Source organism: Pristiophorus japonicus, chromosome Y (assembly GCF_044704955.1).
Source record: "Pristiophorus japonicus isolate sPriJap1 chromosome Y, sPriJap1.hap1, whole genome shotgun sequence".
In the NCBI taxonomy this organism is placed as follows: domain Eukaryota; kingdom Metazoa; phylum Chordata; class Chondrichthyes; family Pristiophoridae; genus Pristiophorus; species Pristiophorus japonicus.
In genome coordinates this window covers 8,184,207-8,206,356 of record NC_092011.1, presented here as the reverse complement: position 1 = coordinate 8,206,356, position 22,150 = coordinate 8,184,207, and positions in this window count along the sequence as shown.

Genomic DNA, 22,150 nt, shown 5'->3' with positions numbered 1-22,150 from the left:
GTATTCAGGGTAAGGGTCACTGTAAAGGGTCCCTGTGTATTCAGGGTAAGGGTTAATGTACAGGATCCCTGTGTATTCAGGGTAAGGGTTACTGTAAAGGGTCCCTGTGTATTCAAGAAAAGGGTCAGTGTACAGGGTCCCTGTGTATTCAGGGTAAGGGTTACAGTACAGGATCCCTGTGTATTCAGAGTAAGGGTCACTGTAAAGGGTCCCTCTGTATTCAGGGTAAGGATCACTGTACAGGATCCCTGTGCATTCAGCGTAAGGGTTACTGTACAGCGTCCCTGTGTATTCAGGGTAAGTCTCACTGTACAGCGTCCCTGTGTATTCAGGGTAAGGGTCACTGTACAGGTCCCTGTGTATGCAGGGTGAGGGTTACTGTACAGGGTCCCTGTATATTCAGGGTAAGTGTCGCTTACAGGATCCCTGTGTATTCAGGGTAAGGGTTACGGTACAGGGAACCTGTGTATTCAGAGTAAGGGGCACGGTACAGTGTCCCTGTCTATTCAGGGTAAGGTTTATTGTACAGGTCCCTGTGTATTCAGGGTAAGGGTTACTGTACTGGGTCCCTGTGTATTCAGGATAAGGGTTACTGTAAAGGGTCCCTGTATATTCAGGGTAAGGGTCACTGTACAGGGTCCCTGTGTATTCAGGGTAAGGGTTACTGTACAGGATCCCTGTGTATTCAGGGTAAGGATTATTGTACAGGATCCCTGTGTTTTCAGGGTAAGGGTCACTGTACAGGGTCCCTCTCTATTCAGGGTAAGGATTACTGTACAGGGTCCCTGTGTATTCAGGGTAAGGGTTATTGTACAGGATTCCTGTGTATTCAGGGTAAGGGTTACTGTACAGGGTCCCTGTATATTCAGGGTAAGTGTCACTGTACAGGGTCCCTGTGTATTCAGGGTAAGGGTCACTGTACAGGTCCCTGTGTTTGCAGGGTGAGGGTTACTGTACAGAGTCCCTGTGTATTCAGGGTAAGGGTTACTGTACAGGGTCCCTGTATATTCAGGGTATGGGTCACTGTACAGTGTCCCTGTGTATTCATGGTAAGGGTTACTGTACAGGGTCCCTGTGTATTCAGGGTAAGGGTTATTGTACAGGATCCCTGTGTATTCAGGGTTAGGGTCACTATACAGGGTCCCTGTGTATTCACGGTAAGGGTTATTGTACAGGATCCCTGTGTATTCAGGGTAAGGGTTACTGTACAGGGTCCCTGTGTATTCAGGGTAAGGGCTATTGTACAGGATCCCTGTGTATTCAGGGTAAGGGTTACGGTACAGGGACCCTGTGTATTCAGGGTAAGGATCACTGTACAGGATCCCTGTGTATTCAGCGTAAGGATTACTGTACAGGGTCCCTGTGTATTCAGGGTAAGTGTCACTGTACAGGGTCCCTGTGTATTCAGAGTAAGAGTCACTGCACAGCTCCCTGTGTATTCAGGGTAAGGATTACTGTACAGGGACCCTGTGTATTCAGGGTAAGTATCACTGTAGAGGGTCCCTGTGTATTCAGGGTAAGGTTCACTGTACAGGTCCCTGTGCATTCAAGGTAAGTGTTACTGTACAGGGTCCGTGTGTATTCAGGGTAAGGGTCGCTTACACGGTCCCTGCGTATTCAGGTTAAGTGTCACTGTACAGTGTCCCTGTGTATTCAGGGTAAAAGTCACTGTGCAGATCCCTCTGTATTCAGGGTAAGGGTCACTGTACAGGGTCCCTGTTTATTCAGGGTAAGGGTCACTGTACAGGTTCCCTTTGTATTCAGGGTAAGGGTTACTGTACAGGGTCCCTGTGTATTCAGGGTAAGGGTTATTGTACAGGATACCTGTGTATTCAGGGTAAGGTTTACTGTAAAGGGTCCCTGTGTATTCAGGGTAAGGGTCACTGTACAGGGTACCTGTGTATTCAGGGTAAGAGTTACTGTACAGGGTCCCTGTGTATTCAGGGTAAGGGTTATTGTACAGGATCCCTGTTTATTCAGGGTAAGGGTCACTGTACAGGGTCCCTGTCTATTCAGGGTAAGGGTTACTGTACTAGGTCCCTGTGTATTCAGGGTAAGGTCTATTGTACACGATCCTTGTGTATTCAGGGTAAGGGTCACTGTAAAGGGTCCCTGTGTATTCATGGTAAGGGTTATTGTAGAGGATCCCTGTGTATTCAGGGTAAGGGTCACTGTACAGGGTCCCTGTGTATTCAGGGTAAGGGTTACTGTACAGGGTCCCTGTGTATTCAGGGTAAGGGTCGCTTACAGGGTCCCTGTGTATTCAGCTTAAGTGTCACTGTACAGGGTCCCTGTGTTTTCAGGGTAAGGGTTATTGTACAGGGTCCCTGTGTATTCAGGGTAAGGGTTACTGTACTGGGTCCCTGTGTATTCAGGGTAAGGTTTACTGTACAGAGTTCTTGTGTATTCCGGGTAAGGGTTACTGCACAGGGTCCATGAGTATTCAGGGTATGGGTTACTGTAAAGTGTCCGTGTGTATTCAGGGTAAGGTTTAATGTACAGGGTCCCTGTGTATTCAGGGTAAGGGTCACTGTACAGGGACCCTGTGTATTCAGGGTAAGGGTTACTGTACAGTGTCCCTGTTTATTCAGGGTAAGGTTCACTGTACAGGGTCCCTGTGTATTCAGGGTAAGGGTTACTGTACAAGTTCCCTGTGTATTCAGGGTAAGGGTTACTGTACAGGGTCCCTGTATATTCAGGGTATGGGTCACTCTACAGTGTCCCTGTGTATTCATGGTAAGGGTTACTGTACAGGGTCCCAGTGTATTCAGGGTAAGGGTTATTGTACAGGATCCCTGTGTATTCAGGATTAGGGTCACTATACAGGGTCCCTGTGTATTCACGGTAAGTGTTATTGTACAGGATCCCTGTGTATTCAGGGTAAGGGTCACTGTACAGGGTCCCTTTGTATTCAGGGTAAGGGTTACTGTACAGGGTGTCTGTGTATTCAGGGTAAGGGTTATTGTACAGGATCCCTGTGTATTTAGGGTAAGGATTACTGTAAAGGGTCCCTGTGTATTCAGGAAAAGTGTCAGTGTACACGGTCCCTGTGCATTCAGGGTAATGTTTACTGTACAGAATCCCTGTGTATTCAGGGTAAGGGACACTGTACAGGGTCCCTCTGTATTCAGGGTAAGGATCACTGTACAGGATCCCTGTGCATTCAGCGTAAGGGTTACTGTACAGCGTCCCTGTGTATTCAGGGTAAGTCTCACTGTACAGGGTCCCTGTGTATTCAGGGTAAGGTTCACTGTACAGGTCCCTGTGTATGCAGGGTGAGGGTTACTGTACAGGGTCCCTGTGTATTCAGGGTAAGTGTCACTTACAGGATCCCTGTGTATTCAGGGTAAGGATTACGGTACAGGGAACCTGTGTATTCAGGGTAACGTTCACTGTACAGTGTCCCTGTCTATTCAGGGTAAGGGTTATTGTACAGGGTCCCTGTGTATTCAGGGTATGGGTTACTGTACTGGGTCCCTGTGTATTCAGGGTAAGGTTTACTGTACAGAGTTCTTGTGTATTCAGGGTAAGGGTTACTGCACAGGGTCCATGAGTATTCAGGGTATGGGTTACTGTAAAGTGTCCGTGTGTATTCAGGTTAAGGTTTAATGTACAGGGTCCCTGTGTATTCAGGGTAAGGATCACTGTACAGGATCCCTGTGTATTCAGGGTAAGGGTTACTGTACAAGTTCCCTGTGTATTCGGGGTAAGGGTTACTGTACAGGGTCCCTGTATATTCAGGGTATGGGTCACTCTACAGTGTCACTGTGTATTCATGGTAAGGGTTACTGTACAGGGTCCTAGTGTATTCAGGGTAAGGGTTATTGTACAGGATCCCTGTGTATTCAGGGTTAGGGTCACTATACAGGGTCCCTGTGTATTCACGGTATGGGTTATTGTAAAGGATCCCTGTGTATTCAGGGTAAGGGTCACTGTACAGGGTCCCTTTGTATTCAGGGTAAGGGTTACTGTACAGGGTGTCTGTATATTCAGGGTAAGGGCTATTGTACAGGATCACTGTGTATTCAGGGTAAGGGTTACGGTACAGGGACCTTGTGTATTCAGGGTATGGGTCACTGTACAGGATCCCTGTGTATTCAGCGTAAGGGTTACTGTACAGGGTCCCTGTGTATTCAGGGTAAGTGTCACTGTACAGGGTCCCTGTGTATTCAGGGTAAGAGTCAATGTACAGATCCCTGTGTATTCAGGGTAAGGGTCACTGTTCAGGGTCCCTGTGTATTCAGGTTAAGGGTCACTGTACAGGGTCCCTGTGTATTCAGGGTAAGGGTTACTGTACAGGGTCCCTGTGTATTCAGGGTAAGGATTATTGTACAGGATCACTCTGTATTCAGGGTAAGGGTCACTGTACAGGGTCCCTCTGTATTCAGGGTAAGGGTTACTGTACAGGGTCCCTGTGTATTCAGGGTAAGGGTTATTGTACAGGATTCCTGTGTATTCAGGTTAAGGGTTACTGTACAGGGTCCCTGTGTATTCAGGGTAAGGGTCACTGTACAGGTCCCTGTGTATTCAGGGTAAGGGCTACTGTACAGGGTCCCTGTCTATTCAGGGTAAGGGTTACTGTACAATTTCCCTGTGTATACAGGGTAAGGGTTACTGTACAGGGTCCCTGTGTATTCAGGGTAAGGGCTACGGTACAGGGACCCTGTGTATTCAGGGTAAGGGTTACTGTACAGTGTCCCTGTTTATTCAGGGTAAGGTTCACTGTACAGGGTCCCTGTGTATTCAGGGTAAGGGTTACTGTACAAGTTCCCTGTGTATTCAGGGTATGGGTTACTGTACAGGGTCCCTGTATATTCAGGGTATGGGTCACTCTACAGTGTCCCTGTGTATTCATGGTAAGGGTTACTGTACAGGGTCCCAGTGTATTCAGGGTAAGGGTTATTGTACAGGATCCCTGTGTATTCAGGGTTAGGGTCACTATAAAGGGTCCCTGTGTATTCACGGTAAGGGTTATTGTACAGGATCCCTGTGTATTCAGGGTAAGGGTCACTGTACAGGGTCCCTTTGTATTCAGGGTAAGGGTTACTGTACAGAGTGTCTGTGTATTCAGGGTAAGGGCTATTGTACAGGATCCCTGTGAATTCAGGGTAAGGGTTACGGTACAGGGACACTCTGTATTCAGGGTATGCGTCACTGTACAGGATCCCTGTGTATTCAGCGTAAGGGTTACTGTACAGTGTCCCTGTGTATTCAGGGTAAGTGTCACTGTACAGGGACCCTGTGTATTCAGGGTGAGAGTCAATGTACAGCTCCCTGTGTATTCAGGGTAAGGGTTACTGTACAGGGAACCTGTGTATTCAGGGTAAGTGTCACTGTAGAGGGTCCCTGTGTATTCAGGGTAAGGTTCACTGTACAGTTCCCTGTGTATTCAGGGTAAGGATTACTGTACAGGGTCCCTGTGTATTCAGGGTAAGGGTCGCTTACAGGGTCCCTGCGTATTCAGGTTAAGTGTCACTGTACAGTGTCCCTGTCTATTCAGGGTAAGGGTCACTGTACAGATCCCTTTGTATTCAGGGTAAGGGTCACTGTACAGGGTCCCTGTGTATTCAGGGTAAGGGTCACTGTACAGGTTCCCTGTGTATTCAGGGTAAGGGTTTCTGTACAGGGTCCCTGTGTTTTCAGAGTAAGGGTTATTGTACAGGATACCTGTGTTTTCAGGATAAGGGTTACTGTAAAGGGTCCCTGTGTATTCAGGGTAAGGGTCACTGTACAGTGTCCCTGTGTATTCAGGGTAAGGGTTACTGTACAGGATCCCTGTGTATTCAGGGTAAGGATTATTGTACAGGATCCCTGTGTTTTCAGGGTAAGGGTCACTGTATAGGGTCCCTCTGTATTCAGGGTAAGGATTACTGTACAGGGTCCCTGTGTATTCAGGGTAAGGGTTATTGTACAGGATTCCTGTGTATTCAGGGTAAGGGTTACTGTACAGGGTCACTGTGTATTCAGGGTAAGTGTCACTGTACAGGGTCCCTGTGTATTCAGGGTAAGGGTCACTGTACAGGTCCCTGTGTTTGCAGGGTGAGGGTTACTGTACAGAGTCCCTGTGTATTCAGGGTAAGGGTTACTGTACAGGGTCCCTGTATATTCAGGGTATGGGTCACTGTACAGTGTCCCTGTGTATTCATGGTAAGGGTTACTGTACAGGGTCCCTGTGTATTCAGGGTAAGGGTTATTGTACAGGATCCCTGTGTATTCAGGGTTAGGGTCACTATACAGGGTCCCTGTGTATTCACGGTAAGGGTTATTGTACAGGATCCCTGTGTATTCAGGGTAAGGGTTACTGTACAGGGTCCCTGTGTATTCAGCGTAAGGGCTATTGTACAGGATCCCTGTGTATTCAGGGTAAGGGTTACGGTACAGGGACCCTGTGTATTCAGGGTAAGGATCACTGTACAGGATCCCTGTGTATTCAGCGTAAGGATTACTGTACAGGGTCCCTGTGTATTCAGGGTAAGTGTCACTGTACAGGGTCCCTGTGTATTCAGGGTAAGAGTCACTGCACAGCTCCCTGTGTATTCAGGGTAAGGATTACTGTACAGGGACCCTGTGTATTCAGGGTAAGTATCACTGTAGAGGGTCCCTGTGTATTCAGGGTAAGGTTCACTGTACAGGTCCCTGTGTATTCAAGGTAAGGGTTACTGTACAGGGTCCCTGTGTATTCAGGGTAAGGGTCGCTTACACGGTCCCTGCGTATTCAGGTTAAGTGTCACTGTACAAAGTCCCTGTGTATTCAGGGTAAAGGTCACTGTGCAGATCCCTCTGTATTCAGGGTAAGGGTCACTGTACAGGGTCCCTGTTTATTCAGGGTAAGGGTCACTGTACAGGTTCCCTTTGTATTCAGGGTAAGGGTTACTGTACAGGGTCCCTGTGTATTCAGGGTAAGGGTTATTGTACAGGATACCTGTGTATTCAGGGTAAGGTTTACTGTAAAGGGTCCCTGTGTATTCAGGGTAAGGGTCACTGTACAGGGTACCTGTGTATTCAGGGTAAGAGTTACTGTACAGGGTCCCTGTGTATTCAGGGTAAGGGTTATTGTACAAGATCCCTGTTTATTCAGGGTAAGGGTCACTGTACAGGGTCCCTGTCTATTCAGGGTAAGGGTTACTGTACTGGGTCCCTGTGTATTCAGGGTAAGGTCTATTGTACACGATCCTTGTGTATTCAGGGTAAGGGTCACTGTAAAGGGTCCCTGTGTATTCATGGTAAGGGTTATTGTAGAGGATCACTGTGTATTCAGGGTAAGGGTCACTGTACAGGGTCCCTGTGTATTCAGGGTAAGGGTTACTGTACAGGGTCCCTGTGTATTCAGGGTAAGGGTCGCTTACAGGGTCCCTGTGTATTCAGCTTAAGTGTCACTGTACAGGGTCCCTGTGTTTTCAGGGTAAGGGTTATTGTACAGGGTCCCTGTGTATTCAGGGTAAGGGTTACTGTACTGGCTCCCTGTGTATTCAGGGTAAGGTTTACTGTACAGAGTTCTTGTGTATTCCGGGTAAGGGTTACTGCACAGGGTCCATGAGTATTCAGGGTATGGGTTACTGTAAAGTGTCCGTGTGTATTCAGGGTAAGGTTTAATGTACAGGGTCCCTGTGTATTCAGGGTAAGGATCACTGTACAGGGTCCCTGTGTATTCAGGGTAAGGGCCACTGTACAGGGTACCTGTGTATTCAGGGAAAGGGTCACTGTACAGGGTCCCTGTTTATTCAGGGTAAGGGTCACTGTACAGGTTCCCTTTGTATTCAGGGTAAGGGTTACTGTACAGGGTCCCTGTGTATTCAGGGTAAGGGTTATTGTACAGGATACCTGTGTATTCAGGGTAAGGTTTACTGTAAAGGGTCCCTGTGTATTCAGGGTAAGGGTCACTGTACAGGGTACCTGTGTATTCAGGGTAAGAGTTACTGTACAGGGTCCCTGTGTATTCAGGGTAAGGGTTATTGTACAGGATCCCTGTTTATTCAGGGTAAGGGTCACTGTACAGGGTCCCTGTCTATTCAGGGTAAGGGTTACTGTACTGGGTCCCTGTGTATTCAGGGTAAGGTCTATTGTACACGATCCTTGTGTATTCAGGGTAAGGGTCACTGTAAAGGGTCCCTGTGTATTCATGGTAATGGTTATTGTAGAGGATCACTGTGTATTCAGGGTAAGGGTCACTGTACAGGGTCCCTGTGTATTCAGGGTAAGGGTTACTGTACAGGGTCCCTGTGTATTCAGGGTAAGGGTCGCTTACAGGGTCCCTGTGTATTCAGCTTAAGTGTCACTGTACAGGGTCCCTGTGTTTTCAGGGTAAGGGTTATTGTACAGGGTCCCTGTGTATTCAGGGTAAGGGTTACTGTACTGGCTCCCTGTGTATTCAGGGTAAGGTTTACTGTACAGAGTTCTTGTGTATTCCGGGTAAGGGTTACTGCACAGGGTCCATGAGTATTCAGGGTATGGGTTACTGTAAAGTGTCCGTGTGTATTCAGGGTAAGGTTTAATGTACAGGGTCCCTGTGTATTCAGGGTAAGGATCACTGTACAGGGTCCCTGTGTATTCAGGGTAAGGGCCACTGTACAGGGTACCTGTGTATTCAGGGTTAGGGTCACTGTACAGGGTCCCTGTGTATTCAGGGAAAGGGTTACTGTACAGGGTCCCTGTGTATTCAGGGTAAGGATCACTTTACTGGGTACCTGTGTATTCAGGGTTAGGTTCACTGTACAGGGTCCCTGTATATTCAGGGTAAGGGCTACTGTACAGGGTCCCTGTCTATTCAGGGTAATGGTCACTGTACAGGCCCCTGTGTATTCAGGGTAAGGGTTACTGTATAGTGTCACTGTGTATTCATGGTAAGGGTTACTGTACAGGGTCCCAGTGTATTCAGGGTAAGGGTTATTGTACAGGATCCCTGTGTATTCAGGGTTAGGGTCACTATACAGGGTCCCTGTGTATTCACGGTATGGGTTATTGTACAGGATCCCTGTGTATTCAGGGTAAGGGTCACTGTACAGGGTCCCTTTGTATTCAGGGTAAGGGTTTCTGTACAGGGTGTCTGTGTATTCAGGGTAAGGGCTATTGTACAGGATCACTGTGTATTCAGGGTAAGGGTTACGGTACAGGGACCTTGTGTATTCAGGGTATGGGTCACTGTACAGGATCCCTGTGTATTCAGCGTAAGGGTTACTGTACAGGGTCCCTGTGTATTCAGGGTAAGTGTCACTGTACAGGGTCCCTGTGTATTCAGGTTAAGAGTCAATGTACAGAACCCTGTGTATTCAGGGTAAGGGTCACTGTTCAGGGTCCCTGTGTATTCAGGTTAAGGGTCACTGTACAGGGTCCCTGTGTATTCAGGGTAAGGGTTACTGTACAGGGTCCCTGTGTATTCAGGGTAAGGATTATTGTACAGGATCACTCTGTATTCAGGGTAAGGGTCACTGTACAGGGTCCCTCTGTATTCAGGGTAAGGGTTACTGTACAGGGTCCCTGTGTATTCAGGGTAAGGGTTATTGTACAGGATTCCTGTGTATTCAGGCTAAGGGTTACTGTACAGGGTCCCTGTGTATTCAGGGTAAGGGTCACTGTACAGGTCCCTGTGTATTCAGGGTAAGGGCTACTGTACAGGGTCCCTGTCTATTCAGGGTAAGGGTTACTGTACAAGTTCCCTGTGTATACAGGGTAAGGTTTACTGTACAGGGTCCCTATGTATTCAGGGTAAGGGCTACGGTACAGGGACCCTGTGCATTCAGGGTAAGGGTTACTGTACAGTGTCCCTGTTTATTCAGGGTAAGGTTCACTGTACAGGGTCCCTGTGTATTCAGGGTAAGGGTTAATGTACAAGTTCCCTGTGTATTCAGGGTATGGGTTACTGTACAGGGTCCCTGTATATTCAGGGTATGGGTCACTCTACAGTGTCCCTGTGCATTCATGGTAAGGGTTACTGTACAGGGTCCCAGTGTATTCAGGGTAAGGGTCACTGTACAGGTCCCTGTGTATTCAGGGTAAGGGCTACTGTACAGGGTCCCTGTCTATTCAGGGTAAGGGTTACTGTACAAGTTCCCTGTGTATACAGGGTAAGGGTTACTGTACAGGGTCCCTGTGTATTCAGGGTAAGGGCTACGGTACAGGGACCCTGTGTATTCAGGGTAAGGGTTACTGTACAGTGTCCCTGTTTATTCAGGGTAAGGTTCACTGTACAGGGTCCCTGTGTATTCAGGGTAAGGGTTACTGTACAAGTTCCCTGTGTATACAGGGTAAGGGTTACTGTACAGGGTCCCTGTATATTCAGGGTATGGGTCACTCTACAGTGTCCCTGTGTATTCATGGTAAGGGTTACTGTACAGGGTCCCAGTGTATTCAGGGTAAGGGTTATTGTACAGGATCCCTGTGTATTCAGGGTAAGGGTTACGGTACAGGGACACTCTGTATTCAGGGTATGGGTCACTGTACAGGATCCCTGTGTATTCAGCGTAAGGGTTACTGTACAGGGTCCCTGTGTATTCAGGGTAAGTGTCACTGTACAGGGTCCCTGTGTATTCAGGGTAAGAGTCAATGTACAGCTCCCTGTGTATTCAGGGTAAGGGTTACTGTACAGGGACCCTGTGTATTCAGGGTAAGTGTCACTGTAGAGGGTCCCTGTGTATTCAGGGTAAGGTTCACTGTACAGTTCCCTGTGTATTCAGGGTAAGGATTACTGTACAGGGTCCCTGTGTATTCAGGGTAAGGGTCGCTTTCAGGGTCCCTGCGTATTCAGGTTAAGTGTCACTGTACAGTGTCCCTGTCTATTCAGGGTAAGGGTCACTGTACAGATCCCTTTGTATTCAGGGTAAGGGTCACTGTACAGGGTCCCTGTGTATTCAGGGTAAGGGTCACTGTACAGGTTCCCTGTGTATTCAGGGTAAGGGTTTCTGTACAGGGTCCCTGTGTTTTCAGAGTAAGGGTTATTGTACAGGATACCTGTGTATTCAGGATAAGGGTTACTGTAAAGGGTCCCTGTGTATTCAGGGTAAGGGTCACTGTACAGGGTCCCTGTGTATTCAGGGTAAGGGTTACTGTACAGGATCCCTGTGTATTCAGGGTAAGGATTATTGTACAGGATCCCTGTATTTTCAGGGTAAGGGTCACTGTACAGGGTCCCTCTGTATTCAGGGTAAGGATAACTGTACAGGGTCCCTGTGTATTCAGGGTAAGGGTTATTGTACAGGATTCCTGTGTATTCAGGGTAAGGGTTACTGTACAGGGTCCCTGTGTATTCAGGGTAAGTGTCACTGTACAGGGTCCCTGTGTATTCAGGGTAAGGGTCAATGTACAGGTCCCTGTGTTTGCAGGGTGAGGGTTACTGTACAGAGTCCCTGTGTATTCAGGGTAAGGGTTACTGTACAGGGTCCCTGTATATTCAGGGTATGGGTCACTGTACAGTGTCCCTGTGTATTCATGGTAAGGGTTACTGTACAGGGTCCCTGTGTATTCAGGGTAAGGGTTATTGTACAGGATCCCTGTGTATTCAGGGTTAGGTTCACAATACAGGGTCCCTGTGTATTCACGGTAAGGGTTATTGTACAGGATCCCTGTTTATTCAGGGTAAGGGTTACTGTACAGGGTCCCTGTGTATTCAGGGTAAGGGCTATTGTACAGGATCCCTGTGTATTCATGGTAAGGGTTACGGTACAGCGACCCTGTGTATTCAGGGTAAGGATCACTGTACAGGATCCCTGTGTATTCAGCGTAAGGATTACTGTACAGGGTCCCTGTGTATTCAGGGTAAGTGTCACTGTACAGGGTCCCTGTGTATTCAGGGTAAGAGTCACTGCACAGCTCCCTGTGTATTCAGGGTAAGGATTACTGTACAGGGACCCTGTGTATTCAGGGTAAGTATCACTGTAGAGGGTCCCTGTGTATTCAGGGTAAGGTTCACTGTACAGGTCCCTGTGTATTCAGGGTAAGGGTTACTGTACAGGGTCCCTGTGTATTCAGGGTAAGGGTCGCTTACAGGGTCCCTGCGTATTCAGGTTAAGTGTCACTGTACAGTGTCCCTGTGTATTCAGGGTAAAGGTCACTGTGCAGATCCCTCTGTATTCATGGTAAGGGTCACTGTACAGGGTCCCTGTTTATTCAGGGTAAGGGTCACTGTACAGGTTCCCTTTGTATTCAGGGTAAGGGTTACTGTACAGGGTCCCTGTGTATTCAGGGTAAGGGTTATTGTACAGGATACCTGTGTATTCAGGGTAAGGTTTACTGTAAAGGGTCCCTGTGTATTCAGGGTAAGGGTCACTGTACAGGGTCCCTGTGTATTCAGGGTAAGAGTTACTGTACAGGGTCCCTGTGTATTCAGGGTAAGGGTTATTGTACAGGATCCCTGTTTATTCAGGGTAAGGGTCACTGTACAGGGTCCCTGTCTATTCAGGGTAAGGGTTACTGTACTGGGTCCCTGTGTATTCAGGGTAAGGTCTATTGTACACGATCCTTGTGTATTCAGGGTAAGGGTCACTGTAAAGGGTCCCTGTGTATTCATGGTAAGGTTTATTGTAGAGGATCCCTGTGTATTCAGGGTAAGGGTCACTGTACAGGGTCCCTGTGTATTCAGGGTAAGGGTTACTGTACAGGGTCCCTGTGTATTCAGGGTAAGGGTCGCTTACAGGGTCCCTGTGTATTCAGCTTAAGTGTCACTGTACAGGTTCCCTGTGTTTTCAGGGTAAGGGTTATTGTACAGGGTCCCTGTGTATTCAGGGTAAGGGTTATTGTACAGGATCACTGTTTATTCAGGGTAAGGGCTATTGTACACGATCCTTGTGTATTCAGGGTAAGGGTCACTGTACAGGGTCCCTGTGTATTCAGGGTAAGGGTTATTGTAGAGGATCCCTGTGTATTCAGGGTAAGGGTCACTGTACAGTGTCCCTGTGTATTCAGGGTAAGGGTTACTGTACAGGGTCCCTGTGTATTCAGGGTAAGGGTCGCTTACAGGGTCCCTGTGTATTCAGCTTAAGTGTCACTGTACAGGTTCCCTGTGTTTTCAGGGTAAGGGTTATTGTACAGGGTCCCTGTCTATTCAGGGTAAGAGTTAATGTACTGGGTCCCTGTGTATTCAGGGTAACGGCTATTGTACACGATCCTTGTGTATTCAGGGTAAGGGTCACTGTACAGGGTCCCTGTGTATTCAGGGTAAGGGTTATTGTACAGGATCCCTGTTTATTCAGGGTAAGGATCATTGTACAGGGTCCTTGTCTATTCAGGGTAAGGGTTACTGTACTGGGTCCCTGTGTATTCAGGGTAAGGGCTATTGTACACGAACCTTGTGTATTCAGGGTAAGGGTCACTGTACAGTGTCCCTGTGTATTCAGGGTAAGAGTTATTGAACAGGATCCCTGTGTATTCAGGGTAAGGGTCACTGTACAGGGTCCCTGTGTATTCAGGGTAAGGGTTACTGTACAGGTTCCCTGTGTATTCAGGGTAAGGGTCACTGTACAGGGTCCCTGTGTATTCAGGGTAAGGGTTACTGTAAAGGGTCCCTGTCTATTCAGGAAAAGGGTCAGTGTACAGGGTCCCTGTTTATTCAGGGTAAGGGTTACTGTACAGGATCCCTGTGTATTCAGGGTAAGGGTCACTGTACAGGGTCCCTCTGTATTCAGGGTAAGGATCACTGTACAGGATCCGTGTGCATTCAGCGTAAGGGTTACTGTACAGCGTCCCTGCGTATTCAGGAAAAGGGTCAGTGGACAGGGTCCCTGTGTATTCAGGGTAAGGTTTACTGTACAGGATCCCTGTGTATTCAGGGTAAGGGCTACTGTACAGGGTCCCTGTCTATTCAGGGTAAGGGTCACTGTACAGGGACCCTGTTTATTCAGGATAAGGGTTACTGTACAGTGTCCCTGTTTATTCAGGGTAAGGTTCACTGTATAGGGTCCCTGTGTATTCATGGTAAGGGTTACTGTACAAGTTCCCTGTGTATTCAGGGTAAGGGTTACTGTACAGGGTCCCTGTATATTCAGGGTATGGGTCACTCTACAGTGTCTCTGTGTATTCATGGTAAGGGTTACTGTACAGGGTCCCAGTGTATTCAGAGTAAGGGTTATTGTACAGGATCCCTGTGTATTCAGGCTTAGGGTCACTATACAGGGTCCCTGTGTATTCACGGTAAGGGTTATTGTACAGGATCCCTGTGTATTCAGGGTAAGGGTCACTGTACAGGGTCCCTTTGTATTCAGGGTAAGGGTTACTGTACAGGGTGTCTGTGTATTCAGGGTAAGGGCTATTGTACTGGATCCCTGTGTATTCAGGGTAAGGGTTACGGTACAGGGACCCTGTGTATTCAGGGTATGGGTCACTGTACAGGATCCCTGTGTATTCAGCGTAAGGGTTACTATACAGGGTCCCTGTGTATTCAGGGTAAGTGTCACTGTACAGGGTCCCTGTGTATTCAGGGTAAGAGTCAATGTACAGCTCCCTGTGTATTCAGGGTAAGGGTTACTGTACAGGGACCCTGTGTATTCAGGGTAAGTGTCACTGTACAGGGTCCCTGTGTATTCAGGGTAAGGTTCACTGTACAGGTCCCTGTGTATTCAGGGTAAGGGTTACTGTACAGGGTCCCTGTGTATTCAGGGTAAGGGTCGCTTACAGGGTCCCTGCGTATTCAGGTTAAGTGTCACTGTAAAGTGTCCCTGTTTATTCAGGCTAAGGGTCACTGTACAGATCCCTGTGTATTCAGGGTAAGGGTCACTGTACAGGGTCCCTGTGTATTCAGGGTAAGGGTCACTGTACAGGTTCCCTGTGTATTCAGGGTAAGGGTTACTGTACAGGGTCCCTGTGTTTTCAGGGTAAGGGTTATTGTACAGGATACCTGTGTATTCAGGGTAAGGGTTACTGTAAAGGGTCCCTGTGTATTCAGGGTAAGGGTCACTGTACAGGGTCCCTGTGTATTCAGGGTAAGGGTTACTGTACAGGGTCCCTGTGTATTCAGGGTAAGGATTATTGTACAGGATCCCTGTGTATTCAGGGTAAGGGTCACTGTACAGGGTCCCTCTGTATTCAGGGTAAGGGTTACTGTACAGGGTCCCTATGTATTCAGGGTAAGGGTTATTGTACAGGATTCCTGTGTATTCAGGGTAAGGGTTACTGTAAAGGTTCCCAGTGTATTCAGGGTAAGTGTCACTGTACAGGGTCCCTGTGTATTCAGGGTAAGGGTCACTGTACAGGTCCCTGTGTTTGCAGGGTGAGGGTTACTGTACAGGGTCCCTGTGTATTCAGGGTAAGTGTCACTGTACAGGGTCCCTGTGTATTCAGGGTAAGGGTCAATGTACAGGTCCCTGTGTTTGCAGGGTGAGGGTTACTGTACAGAGTCCCTGTGTATTCAGGGTAAGGGTTACTGTACAGGGTCCCTGTATATTCAGGGTATGGGTCACTGTACAGTGTCCCTGTGTATTCATGGTAAGGGTTACTGTACAGGGTCCCTGTGTATTCAGGGTAAGGGTTATTGTACAGGATCCCTGTGTATTCAGGGTTAGGTTCACAATACAGGGTCCCTGTGTATTCACGGTAAGGGTTATTGTACAGGATCCCTGTGTATTCAGGGTAAGGGTTACTGTACAGGGTCCCTGTGTATTCAGGGTAAGGGCTATTGTACAGGATCCCTGTGTATTCATGGTAAGGGTTACGGTACAGCGACCCTGTGTATTCAGGGTAAGGATCACTGTACAGGATCCCTGTGTATTCAGCGTAAGGATTACTGTACAGGGTCCCTGTGTATTCAGGGTAAGTGTCACTGTACAGGGTCCCTGTGTATTCAGGGTAAGAGTCACTGCACAGCTCCCTGTGTATTCAGGGTAAGGATTACTGTACAGGGACCCTGTGTATTCAGGGTAAGTATCACTGTAGAGGGTCCCTGTGTATTCAGGGTAAGGTTCACTGTACAGGTCCCTGTGTATTCAGGGTAAGGGTTACTGTACAGGGTCCCTGTGTATTCAGGGTAAGGGTCGCTTACAGGGTCCCTGCGTATTCAGGTTAAGTGTCACTGTACAGTGTCCCTGTGTATTCAGGGTAAAGGTCACTGTGCAGATCCCTCTGTTTTCAGGGTAAGGGTCACTGTACAGGGTCCCTGTTTATTCAGGGTAAGGGTCACTGTACAGGTTCCCTTTGTATTCAGGGTAAGGGTTACTGTACAGGGTCCCTGTGTATTCAGGGTAAGGGTTATTGTACAGGATACCTGTGTATTCAGGGTAAGGTTTACTGTAAAGGGTCCCTGTGTATTCAGGGTAAGGGTCACTGTACAGGGTCCCTGTGTATTCAGGGTAAGAGTTACTGTACAGGGTCCCTGTGTATTCAGGGTAAGGGTTATTGTACAGGATCCCTGTTTATTCAGGGTAAGGGTCACTGTACAGGGTCCCTGTCTATTCAGGGTAAGGGTTACTGTACTGGGTCCCTGTGTATTCAGGGTAAGGTCTATTGTACACGATCCTTGTGTATTCAGGGTAAGGGTCACTGTAAAGGGTCCCTGTGTATTCATGGTAAGGTTTATTGTAGAGGATCCCTGTGTATTCAGGGTAAGGGTCACTGTACAGGGTCCCTGTGTATTCAGGGTAAGGGTTACTGTACAGGGTCCCTGTGTATTCAGGGTAAGGGTCGCTTACAGGGTCCCTGTGTATTCAGCTTAAGTGTCACTGTACAGGTTCCCTGTGTTTTCAGGGTAAGGGTTATTGTACAGGGTGTCTGTGTATTCAGGGTAAGGGCTATTGTACTGGATCCCTGTGTATTCAGGGTAAGGGTTACGGTACAGGGACCCTGTGTATTCAGGGTATGGGTCACTGTACAGGATCCCTGTGTATTCAGCGTAAGGGTTACTATACAGGGTCCCTGTGTATTCAGGGTAAGTGTCACTGTACAGGGTCCCTGTGTATTCAGGGTAAGAGTCAATGTACAGCTCCCTGTGTATTCAGGGTAAGGGTTACTGTACAGGGACCCTGTGTATTCAGGGTAAGTGTCACTGTACAGGGTCCCTGTGTATTCAGGGTAAGGTTCACTGTACAGGTCCCTGTGTATTCAGGGTAAGGGTTACTGTACAGGGTCCCTGTGTATTCAGGGTAAGGGTCGCTTACAGGGTCCCTGCGTATTCAGGTTAAGTGTCACTGTAAAGTGTCCCTGTTTATTCAGGCTAAGGGTCACTGTACAGATCCCTGTGTATTCAGGGTAAGGGTCACTGTACAGGGTCCCTGTGTATTCAGGGTAAGGGTCACTGTACAGGTTCCCTGTGTATTCAGGGTAAGGGTTACTGTACAGGGTCCCTGTGTTTTCAGGGTAAGGGTTATTGTACAGGATACCTGTGTATTCAGGGTAAGGGTTACTGTAAAGGGTCCCTGTGTATTCAGGGTAAGGGTCACTGTACAGGGTCCCTGTGTATTCAGGGTAAGGGTTACTGTACAGGGTCCCTGTGTATTCAGGGTAAGGATTATTGTACAGGATCCCTGTGTATTCAGGGTAAGGGTCACTGTACAGGGTCCCTCTGTATTCAGGGTAAGGGTTACTGTACAGGGTCCCTATGTATTCAGGGTAAGGGTTATTGTACAGGATTCCTGTGTATTCAGGGTAAGGGTTACTGTAAAGGTTCCCAGTGTATTCAGGGTAAGTGTCACTGTACAGGGTCCCTGTGTATTCAGGGTAAGGGTCACTGTACAGGTCCCTGTGTTTGCAGGGTGAGGGTTACTGTACAGGGTCCCTGTGTATTCAGGGTAAGTGTCACTGTACAGGGTCCCTGTGTATTCAGGGTAAGGGTCAATGTACAGGTCCCTGTGTTTGCAGGGTGAGGGTTACTGTACAGAGTCCCTGTGTATTCAGGGTAAGGGTTACTGTACAGGGTCCCTGTATATTCAGGGTATGGGTCACTGTACAGTGTCCCTGTGTATTCATGGTAAGGGTTACTGTACAGGGTCCCTGTGTATTCAGGGTAAGGGTTATTGTACAGGATCCCTGTGTATTCAGGGTTAGGTTCACAATACAGGGTCCCTGTGTATTCACGGTAAGGGTTATTGTACAGGATCCCTGTGTATTCAGGGTAAGGGTTACTGTACAGGGTCCCTGTGTATTCAGGGTAAGGGCTATTGTACAGGATCCCTGTGTATTCATGGTAAGGGTTACGGTACAGCGACCCTGTGTATTCAGGGTAAGGATCACTGTACAGGATCCCTGTGTATTCAGCGTAAGGATTACTGTACAGGGTCCCTGTGTATTCAGGGTAAGTGTCACTGTACAGGGTCCCTGTGTATTCAGGGTAAGAGTCACTGCACAGCTCCCTGTGTATTCAGGGTAAGGATTACTGTACAGGGACCCTGTGTATTCAGGGTAAGTATCACTGTAGAGGGTCCCTGTGTATTCAGGGTAAGGTTCACTGTACAGGTCCCTGTGTATTCAGGGTAAGGGTTACTGTACAGGGTCCCTGTGTATTCAGGGTAAGGGTCGCTTACAGGGTCCCTGCGTATTCAGGTTAAGTGTCACTGTACAGTGTCCCTGTGTATTCAGGGTAAAGGTCACTGTGCAGATCCCTCTGTTTTCAGGGTAAGGGTCACTGTACAGGGTCCCTGTTTATTCAGGGTAAGGGTCACTGTACAGGTTCCCTTTGTATTCAGGGTAAGGGTTACTGTACAGGGTCCCTGTGTATTCAGGGTAAGGGTTATTGTACAGGATACCTGTGTATTCAGGGTAAGGTTTACTGTAAAGGGTCCCTGTGTATTCAGGGTAAGGGTCACTGTACAGGGACCCTGTGTATTCAGGGTAAGAGTTACTGTACAGGGTCCCTGTGTATTCAGGGTAAGGGTTATTGTACAGGATCCCTGTTTATTCAGGGTAAGGGTCACTGTACAGGGTCCCTGTCTATTCAGGGTAAGGGTTACTGTACTGGGTCCCTGTGTATTCAGGGTAAGGTCTATTGTACACGATCCTTGTGTATTCAGGGTAAGGGTCACTGTAAAGGGTCCCTGTGTATTCATGGTAAGGTTTATTGTAGAGGATCCCTGTGTATTCAGGGTAAGGGTCACTGTACAGGGTCCCTGTGTATTCAGGGTAAGGGTTACTGTACAGGGTCCCTGTGTATTCAGGGTAAGGGTCGCTTACAGGGTCCCTGTGTATTCAGCTTAAGTGTCACTGTACAGGTTCCCTGTGTTTTCAGGGTAAGGGTTATTGTACAGGGTCCCTGTGTATTCAGGGTAAGGGTTATTGTACAGGATCCCTGTTTATTCAGGGTAAGGGCTATTGTACACGATCCTTGTGTATTCAGGGTAAGGGTCACTGTACAGGGTCCCTGTGTATTCAGGGTAAGGGTTATTGTAGAGGATCCCTGTGTATTCAGGGTAAGGGTCACTGTACAGTGTCCCTGTGTATTCAGGGTAAGGGTTACTGTACAGGGTCCCTGTGTATTCAGGGTAAGGGTCGCTTACAGGGTCCCTGTGTATTCAGCTTAAGTGTCACTGTACAGGTTCCCTGTGTTTTCAGGGTAAGGGTTATTGTACAGGGTCCCTGTCTATTCAGGGTAAGAGTTAATGTACTGGGTCCCTGTGTATTCAGGGTAACGGCTATTGTACACGATCCTTGTGTATTCAGGGTAAGGGTCACTGTACAGGGTCCCTGTGTATTCAGGGTAAGGGTTATTGTACAGGATCCCTGTTTATTCAGGGTAAGGATCATTGTACAGGGTCCTTGTCTATTCAGGGTAAGGGTTACTGTACTGGGTCCCTGTGTATTCAGGGTAAGGGCTATTGTACACGAACCTTGTGTATTCAGGGTAAGGGTCACTGTACAGTGTCCCTGTGTATTCAGGGTAAGAGTTATTGAACAGGATCCCTGTGTATTCAGGGTAAGGGTCACTGTACAGGGTCCCTGTGTATTCAGGGTAAGGGTTACTGTACAGGTTCCCTGTGTATTCAGGGTAAGGGTCACTGTACAGGGTCCCTGTGTATTCAGGGTAAGGGTTACTGTAAAGGGTCCCTGTCTATTCAGGAAAAGGGTCAGTGTACAGGGTCCCTGTTTATTCAGGGTAAGGGTTACTGTACAGGATCCCTGTGTATTCAGGGTAAGGGTCACTGTACAGGGTCCCTCTGTATTCAGGGTAAGGATCACTGTACAGGATCCGTGTGCATTCAGCGTAAGGGTTACTGTACAGCGTCCCTGCGTATTCAGGAAAAGGGTCAGTGGACAGGGTCCCTGTGTATTCAGGGTAAGGTTTACTGTACAGGATCCCTGTGTATTCAGGGTAAGGGCTACTGTACAGGGTCCCTGTCTATTCAGGGTAAGGGTCACTGTACAGGGACCCTGTTTATTCAGGATAAGGGTTACTGTACAGTGTCCCTGTTTATTCAGGGTAAGGTTCACTGTATAGGGTCCCTGTGTATTCATGGTAAGGGTTACTGTACAAGTTCCCTGTGTATTCAGGGTAAGGGTTACTGTACAGGGTCCCTGTATATTCAGGGTATGGGTCACTCTACAGTGTCTCTGTGTATTCATGGTAAGGGTTACTGTACAGGGTCCCAGTGTATTTAGAGTAAGGGTTATTGTACAGGATCCCTGTGTATTCAGGCTTAGGGTCACTATACAGGGTCCCTGTGTATTCACGGTAAGGGTTATTGTACAGGATCCCTGTGTATTCAGGGTAAGGGTCACTGTACAGGGTCCCTTTGTATTCAGGGTAAGGGTTACTGTACAGGGTGTCTGTGTATTCAGGGTAAGGGCTATTGTACTGGATCCCTGTGTATTCAGGGTAAGGGTTACGGTACAGGGACCCTGTGTATTCAGGGTATGGGTCACTGTACAGGATCCCTGTGTATTCAGCGTAAGGGTTACTATACAGGGTCCCTGTGTATTCAGGGTAAGTGTCACTGTACAGGGTCCCTGTGTATTCAGGGTAAGAGTCAATGTACAGCTCCCTGTGTATTCAGGGTAAGGGTTACTGTACAGGGACCCTGTGTATTCAGGGTAAGTGTCACTGTACAGGGTCCCTGTGTATTCAGGGTAAGGTTCACTGTACAGGTCCCTGTGTATTCAGGGTAAGGGTTACTGTACAGGGTCCCTGTGTATTCAGGGTAAGGGTCGCTTACAGGGTCCCTGCGTATTCAGGTTAAGTGTCACTGTAAAGTGTCCCTGTTTATTCAGGCTAAGGGTCACTGTACAGATCCCTGTGTATTCAGGGTAAGGGTCACTGTACAGGGTCCCTGTGTATTCAGGGAAAGGGTCACTGTACAGGTTCCCTGTGTATTCAGGGTAAGGGTTACTGTACAGGGTCCCTGTGTTTTCAGGGTAAGGGTTATTGTACAGGATACCTGTGTATTCAGGGTAAGGGTTACTGTAAAGGGTCCCTGTGTATTCAGGGTAAGGGTCACTGTACAGGGTCCCTGTGTATTCAGGGTAAGGGTTACTGTACAGGGTCCCTGTGTATTCAGGGTAAGGATTATTGTACAGGATCCCTGTGTATTCAGGGTAAGGGTCACTGTACAGGGTCCCTCTGTATTCAGGGTAAGGGTTACTGTACAGGGTCCCTATGTATTCAGGGTAAGGGTTATTGTACAGGATTCCTGTGTATTCAGGGTAAGGGTTACTGTACAGGGTCCCTGTGTATTCAGGGTAAGTGTCACTGTACAGGGTCCCTGTGTATTCAGGGTAAGGGTCACTGTACAGGTCCCTGTGTTTGCAGGGTGAGGGTTACTGTACAGGGTCCCTGTGTATTCAGGGTAAGTGTCACTGTACAGGGTCCCTGTTTATTCAGGGTAAGGGTTACTGTACAGGGTCCCTGTATATTCAGGGTTTGGGTCACTGTACAGTGTCCCTGTGTATTCATGGTAAGGGTTACTGTACAGGGTCCCTGTGTATTCAGGGTAAGGGTTATTGTACAGGATCCCTGTGTATTCAGGGTTAGGGTCACTATACAGGGTCCCTGTGTATTCACGGTAAGGCTTATTGTACAGGATCCGTGTGTATTCAGGGTAAGGGTTACTGTACAGGGTCCCTGTGTATTCAGGGTAAGGGCTATTGTACAGGATCCCAGTGTATTCAGGGTAAGGGTTACGGTACAGGGATCCTGTGTATTCAGGATAAGTGTCACTGTACAGGGTCCCTGTGTATTCAGGGTGAGAGTCAATGTACAGCTCCCTGTGTATTCATGGTAAGTTTTACTGTACAGGTCCCTGTGTATTCA